Source organism: Rhinopithecus bieti, unplaced genomic scaffold (genome assembly GCF_001698545.2).
Source record: "Rhinopithecus bieti isolate Rb0 unplaced genomic scaffold, ASM169854v2 scaffold_18466, whole genome shotgun sequence".
NCBI lineage: Eukaryota > Metazoa > Chordata > Mammalia > Primates > Cercopithecidae > Rhinopithecus > Rhinopithecus bieti.
In genome coordinates, this window is record NW_016809319.1 from 1471617 (window position 1) to 1480428 (window position 8812).

At 44.7% G+C, this 8812-nt stretch overlaps 1 non-coding gene across 1 annotated transcript; it reads right to left on the minus strand.

The window, feature by feature from the left end:
* Nucleotides 1-5107: 5107 nt before the first annotated feature.
* Nucleotides 5108-5201, minus strand: TRNAI-UAU (transfer RNA isoleucine (anticodon UAU)). The gene is made up of 2 exons: nt 5164-5201; nt 5108-5143 (listed from the first exon to the last, which is right to left on the minus strand). It is a non-coding gene; the product is annotated as a tRNA-Ile (tRNA).
* Nucleotides 5202-8812: the final 3611 nt, after the last annotated feature.

Consider the following 8812-nt stretch of genomic DNA (forward strand, 5'->3'; position numbering starts at 1 on the left):
AAAAAAAGGGTGCAAACACTTCCTGATATCACAGGTAGAGAGAATTCTGAGAGTTACAATTCATTCAGAGTGAGAAATTGAACTTGGTACTGAAGAAACAAACACAATTAAGGTTCAGTCTTTCTCTTCCCCACCAAAGAGCTCATGATGCAATAGATGAGAGAGTAAAGTAAAAAGAAGACTAAAATAACGTATCAAGTACCTAGCACAACAGATAAAGCTCATAGGAGTGTGTCTGATCCAAACTGTTGGATATAAAGTTCCCACCATAACCTGAAGGATAAACAAGTGATCACCAGTGGAAGAAATGGAGGCAAACAAAGGGAAGCAAAGTGTAAAACAAGTTCTGTCCCTCTGGAGAACCCTGACTAATATAGATTTTTGTACCAGGAGTGATTCTAGAGGAACAGAGTATTAAGGATGGAGTTCTTTCTTTGGTTTTGGGGTTTCTGGAGTTGGCTGCTTAATATGATTCGACACAAAAATGATAAGGACTCTACTTCTAATAGTGTGGAGAACACTGATAGTCCTTGGTATGAACTGTTTAGAGAGTTATGCAAAATAAATACATTTCACACTCCTGATTCACCACTCCTGAGAAGCAAGTTTAGTGACTTTACACATAATACCTTTGACCATATGTGGAGAACCAAGGAACAAAATGAGGCTGGTTGGTTGCTTCTAAGTTCAGTGGTCAAAGTGATGAAAGAAAATGATGAACTCAGGGATTCTGTCTCCTGGCTTCAGAAGCAGATACTAAGCCTCAAATCTGCTAAGATTGTCCTGAGTGAGAGTCACATCTCCTGTAGAGAAAGAGCTGACATTGTGGAAAAACAGACACACGCTCTTACCATGCGAGTGGCTGACCTGCAATGAAAGATGAATGCACAGCCTCACCAGGTGTCTACTATTAAAGTGAGGGCATTGATTGGAAAAGAATGGGACCCTGAAATTGGGGATGTGTAAGAAGACCCTGATGAAGCTGGGGACACTGAGTTTGTAAAACCTGATGAACCTATTTTGCCAGAAAGAACAGCTTCTTAATCCCCAGTAGTGGCAACATCCCCTCCCCGACCCATGCTGCCATCAGCCTGTCCACCTTTGTCTGAGGAGATAAACCCTGAGCTGCTTGAGGCAATAGTGATGGCCTCCCCTGAAGCAGCTGCCAGGCAAAATAATGTTGATTCTCCTCAGGAGAACCCCCAACACTCCTGTTTGCTTCTAGACCTATAACTAGACTAAAGTAGGCCCCTGGAGGTGAGATTGAGAATGTAACTCATGAGGAGGTGCACTACACTTGAACTGTTTGAGTTCTCTAATTTACATAAACAGAAATCTGGAGAACAGGCATGAGAATGGATATTTAAGGGTATAGGATGATGGTGGAAGGAACACAGAGTTGGATCGGGCGGAATTTATTGATTTGGGCCCATTAAGTAGGGACTCTGCATTTAATGTTGCAACTCGGGGAGTTAAAAAAAAAAAGTTCTAATAGTTTATCTGCTTGGTTAGCTGAAATATGGATTCAAAGATGGCCCACTGTGAGCAAGCTGGAAATGCCTGATCTCCCTTGATTTAATGTAGAGGAAAGGATCCAAAGGCTCAGGGAGATTGTGAAGGTGGAGTGAATTAGTCACTTTAGACCTACTCATTGCAGCTGGGAAGGCCCAGAAGATATACCCTTGACCATGCTTTGCAAAATAGATTTGTGAGGGCAGCACCTGCATCTTTGAAGAGCCCTGTAATTGCTCTTCTCTGTATGTCAGATCTAACAGTGGGAACTGTAGTCGCTCAACTACAAACTTAAATACAATGAGAATAATTGGATTGCAAGGTGGCAGGGGCCAAGTGGCAGTACTCAACTGTCGAAGAAAAGGTGGGCATAGCTACCATAATGGACAGCAGAGTCAAAGCGGCAATCAGAATAGTCTGACTCATGTAGAGTCTGGCATTGGCTAATTAATCACAGTGTTCCTAGAAGTGAAATTGATAGGAAGCCTACTGCGTTCCTACTTACTTTATACAAGCAGAAAACTTCTAAGTCGAATGGACAAAAGACTAATTTGAATTATAAAAACAGAATCATGGCCCCTCAATCAGTTTCCAGACTTGAGCCAGTTTACAGACCCAGAACCCTTTGGATAAAGGGGAGGCCATGTCCCCTCGAGGAAGGACCCCACTACATTACTGACAGTTTATGCAGTGGATCTTTTTCCCACCCTTCCCCAAGAAGACCCCCTGCCTTTTACCAAGGCAACTGTGCATTGGGGAAAGGAAAATGATCAGACATTTCAGGACTGCTGGACACTGGCTCTGAGCTGACGTTGATTCCAGGAGATGCAAAACATCATTGTGGTCCTCCAGTTAAAGTAGGGGCATATGGAAGCCAGGTAATCAATGGAGTTTTAGCTCAGATCCAACTTACAGTGGGTCCCCGGACTCATCCTGGGGTCATTTCCCCAGTGCCAGAATGCATAATTAGCATAGACATACTTAGCAGCTGGCAGAACCCTCACATTGGCTTCATGACTGGTAGGGTGAGGGCTACTATGGTGGGAAAGACCAAATGGAAGCCATTAGAGCTGCTACCTAGAAAAATAGTAAATCTAAAACACTCAATCATCAAAGGAAAGGTGAGTGTAGTGACCCTGATGAACTGAGGAGTCAAAGCAGCAGTCAGAATAGTCTGAATCTCATAGATCATTGGCTAGTTAATCACGGTGTTTTCAGAAGTGAAATAGATAGGAAGGACAGTAAATTATTTTTTTTTCTAGCAGAATGACGTTTTTATTTTACCATCATGCATAAAAGGGAAGATAAATATGCCAATGGTGCACTTCTAATTTGTCAGAGCAATTTCACAGTATTTTTGCAATTTGGGAAAGAGACACATCAGTTATTATGTTGTTACCAGGGCAAATTATCAAGTAAGACAATCAACTACTTGATCTGTATAAACAGAGAACTACCAGATCAAGTGAACAAAAGTCTAACTCGATAAAAATACAGTCATGGCTTCCCAGACTGCTGCAGTTTGCACAGTTACTATGGGACTGAACGAGGAGGATGAACACAGAAATGAAAACTTAAAACAAAAGAAACTATTTTAAAGAAGGGGTCCGGGCAAGAAGAAGAGAGCTCCTTGCTTCTAGTGAGCAAAGGTAGCCCTGAGCTTCTACAGCCCTTGGTATTTATTGGGTAGAAAGAGCAGGGAGGAGGAGGTAATGATTGGTCAGCTGTTTGATGGGTCACAGGTTCACATTATTGCTAACAGGCTTCAGATGTTCCTAGTCACAAGCAACACTACACTTGGAGCGTGACTGCCCTCAGCATTCCTTCTGAGTGGCAGACACAGCTGTCAGCTTGCCAACATTCTGCATTTATGAGAACAGTTTGCTGTTTGCTCATATAGCCTCCAGTGGTATACTGAGTTGATCACGACCCTCACTCTTTCAGCTTGCAACACCAGACTTGAGCCAGTTTATAGACTCAGAACCCTTTGAATGGAGTGGCAGTGGGGTCTTCTTGAGGAAGGACTTGGTACGCTACCAAAAATTTATACTATTAATCTTTTTCCCAGCCTTCCTCAAAGGGACCTACCATCTTTTACCAGAGTAACTAAGCACTGGGAGCAAGGAAATAATTAGACTCTTTAGGGACTATAGTTCTGAGCTGACATTGATTCCAGGAGACCTCAACATCACTGTGGTACTCCAGTCAGAGTAGGGGCTTATAGAAGTCAGGTGACCAATGAAGTTTTAGCTCAGATCTGACTCACAGTGGGTCCAGTAAGTCCCTGAATGTATCCTGTGGTTATTCCCCCAGTTTCAGAAGGCATAATTGGAATAGACATACTTAGAATCTGGCAGAATCCTAACATTAGTTCCCTGACCTATGGAATGAGGGCTATTACGGTGGGAAAGAACAATTGGAAGGCATTAGAACTACCTCTACCTAGGAAAATAGTAAATCAAAAGCAACACTGCATTTCTGAAGGGATTGTAGAGATTAGTGCCACCATCAAGGACTTAAAAGATGCAGGGGTGATATTTGTGCTTTCCCACATCAGAGCTCCAGGTTCTCAGGCCTTCAGAATCTGGGACTCCAGAGAAGTCTCCCTTCTCCCTGACCCACTGCTTCCTCAGGCTTTGGGACGCAGGCCTAAATCACACCACTGGTTTTCCTGATTCTCTAGCTTGCAGACAGCATATTGTGAGATTTCTTGCCTCCATAATCCTGTGAACCAATTCTCATAATTCCTCATATTTACCTTTATATATCCTAGTGGTTCTGTTTCTCTGGAGAAACCTAACACAGAATGTGTATATCACTACATGTGTGGAAAGCTGAGGACAGAACTGTGGGGGAATATCCATATTTAAGGAACAGGAGGAAGATTCCACGAGACCAAATGAAATCCAGGAAAGACTGGATGAAAGCACAGCAACCTGGAATCATGTATTTCAGACACCAGCATCAAGATGAATGTGTTTTTCCAAACAAGGCAGTTTGTTTACTTTTTGATGAAATTAGGAAGAAATACATACCTAGCCACTTATGTCTGATGTTTCACTGCTGGGGGAAAATGAGCATTTCTTGTTTCCCAGTCAGGTTTTTGTAAAGTAGACAGTGGAGCTCCACACAGAACACATTTAGGTTTCACAGGTGGAGTTCAATAACTTCACTGCCATCCTTGTAGATACCAAAGCTCAGGCACCTGGGAGTACTTTCTGCACATTGATGAACCCTGGTGACAGTTGCACAAATCGCAGATAATAAAACCCAGTTTTTCCACCTCCTTGCTCAGTCCCCAAAGAGCTGAAGAATAGTTTTTAAGTGGAGGAGCAAGGGAGGGAGGAGGCGTCATTGAAGCAGAACAGCCTGGCTGTGAGGCCTCCCGACTGAAGAGAAATGAGTTTGCTGGATGAGTTCAATTTGGGTCTTGCTGGGTTTCTTCTCTTCTCTGAAATCTGCCAAGTATCTCCCTTGATCAAAGGAATCTTTATGGGCTCACCACGGAAAACGTATCCATTTTAGCATTTTACTGTAAAGAGAAGGGAAAAATGCATTATCGTGAAATGTCTGAAATCGCAATTGGAAGAAAACATGCTCCAGGTGAGGCTCGAACTCACAACCTCGGCATCACCCGCACATATACTGTTGTATAAGTACCGCGCGCTAACCGATTGCGCCACTGGAGCATGCTTTCCTTATGTTGGCCATGCGCACTCTACAGAGCCATGAGCTACTGAAGCGCTCGACCCCGGCCTCGCGCCGGAGCGGGAGCGCGCTGAGCTGCAGGGGATCCTCCCTCCGCAGTCACTCGCCTCCTGCGTAAAACACAATTTGATCAAGATATCTCCGTCTCTCCTGGAAGATGAATGTGATCCTCCCCCTATGCCATCAGGAGCCAAAATTTCCCGGGAATATGCGGGTGCTCTTTTCAGAAAGCCCGAGAAAAGCCGAGGAGAAAAAGGAGAGACTCCGGCTTCTCCTTGCCATCGTCCTAGCAAGAACATGTTTTTTTTGTAGAAGACGCGAGCTCTTTGGCTTCTTTGTAGTTTCACCGCGCACTGCCCGGCTGGCCTGTGATGCTTTCAGACCCAGGACGCGGAGAAGCGGAGCTTGCCGCCTGCCCCTCCCTCTGCGCGTCTCCGGACACCAGCAGCGCTCCTGGCTGCCCTCCCAGCCTCTCCTGCAGCGCGCCCGCTTTCGCAGTCCAGCATCTCTGGGCTGTCTATCGGGATTCCCCAAAACTCTCCCAGCGCCTGCCTGAATACTGCATTCGAATTCACAGAGCCAGCTGGTCAGGCACCTCTTCAGGGAAAACTGGCATAGCAACCATTTCTTATTTGTTCAGTAGGTGCCAGAGGTCAAGGCGGTGTGCACCCCCAGCGCTCCTCCCTCTGTCTTGACCTTTTCCCGTTGCAGAAAGTTTGCCGCTGTGACATATACCCGCTCAGTAACCTCATCTCTGGGGCCTCAATTTTAAGGCCAATTTTGTTTGTTGCTTGATTGTTTGATTTGGGGGGTGGGGGAAGGCAGCTGTCAAAGTACACATACACACAAGATATGAAGTCTGTTGGCTTTTATAGAATAATTTCTGTCAACCAGAAGAATTGTGTAAAAGGAATAGCCTGCCTATTCCTGACCACGGAACACTTAACAAATAGAACCAGTGACTAAGTTTCTCCATACTTAAAAAAAAAAAAAAAAAGGAAATGCTTCCATATCTTGATGTCTATTACATAGCTGTTTTGAGATCATTTCATGTGTTTAAAATAACACCTTAAGGTAAGGAGCAGGGAGAAGCAACACAGGCTCCTTGGTAGATGACCACCTCTCCTGAGAAGCTCCTACATTCTCACTACACAGTCCCAGAGGGAGAAATAAGGCTCTGCCTGAACCTCTAGAGATTGCTCCATCTAAATAACAGTAGCTCACAACATTTTGTCAGAGCTTACCATGTTGCTTCGGTTTGAGTGTTTGTGTTTCTCCAAAATCATATTGAAACTTAACCTCCATTGTGATATTAAGAGGTGGGGCCTTTTGGGAAGTGATTAAGTCCTGAGGGTTCTGGCTTCCTGAATCGGATTACTGCCTATGTAAAAGAGGCTTTAGAGAGCTGCCTGGCCCTCTCATATCTTCTGCCCTGTGAGGATGCAGCAAAAGGCATCACCTTTGAAGCAGAGAGAGGATCCCTCACCAGATACCGTATCTGCTGGAGCCTTGATCTTGGACTTCCCTGTCTCCAGAACTATAAAAAAAAAAAAATCTGTTCTTTACAAATTATCCAGTCAAAGGTATTTTGTTAATATAGCCCTAAAGTACTAAGACACATGGGTCAGGCACTGTTCTGAGTTCTATAAACCCCATAACAATACTAATGATTTTGTGTTCCAAAACCAGATCTAAATATGAACAGCCAGCATTTGGGGAATTATTGTTCTGAAGGGATGAAAACTTATAGGACTCACAGTATGTCACTGGATATTAAACAACTCTTATCAGTAGGCAGGTCAGTGACATAATATAGGATTTATAAGCATAAAATAATGATCGGACAAAATGGTGGATGGAAAGCTGAATGTTTTGAATTGTTGATGTTAAAAAAGTGACTGTCTTCAGTTCTCTACCCACTGTGCCATAGAAAACTGACCTGTGTGATCTATACCAATAGACATCCCAGGCCTCTGGCTTCAAGTTGAAATTTTTTTTTTTTTTTGAGACGGAGTCTTGCTCCGTTGCCCAGGCTGGAGTGCAGTGGCAATCTCAGCCCACTGCAACCTCCGCCTCCCAGGTTCAAGCGATTCTCCTGCCTCAACCTCCCAAGTAGCTGGGGCTACAGGCATGTGCCACCATGCCCAGCTAATGTTTGTATTTTTAGCACAGATGGGGTTTCACTATGTTGACCAGGCTGGTCTCAAACTCCTGATCTTGTGATCTGCCCGCCTCGGCCTCCCAAAGTGCTGGGATTGAGATTATAGATGTGAGCCACCACCCTGGCCTCAAGTTGAATTTCATTAGTGGAAACACTAGCATTAGATCAGAATGAGATTGGAGAAAGAGGCTAGAGTATTTATTTATCTGAATCTCTTTCTGTGGGTCAACTCTGGCTAGTTCATCAAAGCGGACCTTTCCTCCAAATCTCAGTAATGGCTTTTTCCTCTCTCCTTCAGGTCTAGGGGCATTGACCACTCTACTATCAGTAACCCTAGAGTACTGCCCTCTTCTTTGTCCTTCCCGCAGCCTGCCCATACCTTTACTAGACACCTTTATTAAACAGTCCCTTTATTAAATCCTTCTGAAATTATTGCAATTTGAATAAGACACCTGTTTTCTCTTGGGATCCTGACTGATAGAAATCCTGGTACTATTGATAATGTCTTTATGAGTGATTAGAAGTAGTTTGGGGAGGCCAAGGAGGGGGTGGCTCATGCCTGTAATCCCAGCACTTTGGGAGGCCGAGGCAGGCAGACCACCTGAGCTCAGGAGTTCGAGACCAGCCTGACCAACATGGAAAAAACCTGTCTCTACTAAAACTGCAAAATTAGTTGGGCATGGTGGCGCATGCCTATAATCCCAGCTACTCAGGAGGCTGAGGCAGGAGAATCACTTGAACCTGGGAGGCAGAGGTTGCGGTGAGCTGAGATCACGCCATTGCACTCCATCCTGGGCAACGAGAGCCAAACTCCATCTCAAAAAAAAAAAAAAAAAGTAGTTTTGGGAGTAGTAGTTAATATTATGTTTTGGCCAGTTTTGGGAGGCTGGCTGGGGTGGCTCAGCCTGTAATCCCAACACTTTAGGAGGCTGAGGCAGGAGGATTGTTTGAGGCCAGGAGTTCAAGACTAGCCTGGTATGGTGAGACCCCATCTCTGCAAAATAATTTTTTTAATTAGCCGGATGTAGTGGCAGTCATCTGTGGTCCTGGCTACTCAGAAGACTAAGGTGGGAGGATCACATGAGCCTGGGAGGTAGAGGCCGCAGTGTGCTGTAATTGTGCCACTGCACTCCAGCCTTCCAGCCTGGGCCACAGAATAAGATTTTGACAAAAAATATATGTATATGTTTTCTTTCTTTTCTTTTCTTTTCTTTTTGGAGACGGAGTCTTGCTCTATCACCCAGGCTAGAGTGCAGTGGCATGATCTTGGCTCACTATAACCTCCACCTCCCCTGTTCAAGCAATTCTCCTGCCTCAGCCTCCCAAGTAGCTGGGATTACAGGCGCCCACCGCCACGCCCAGCTAATTTTGTATTTTAGTAGAGATGGGGTTTCACCATGTTGCCCAGGCTGGTCTTGAACTCCTGACCTC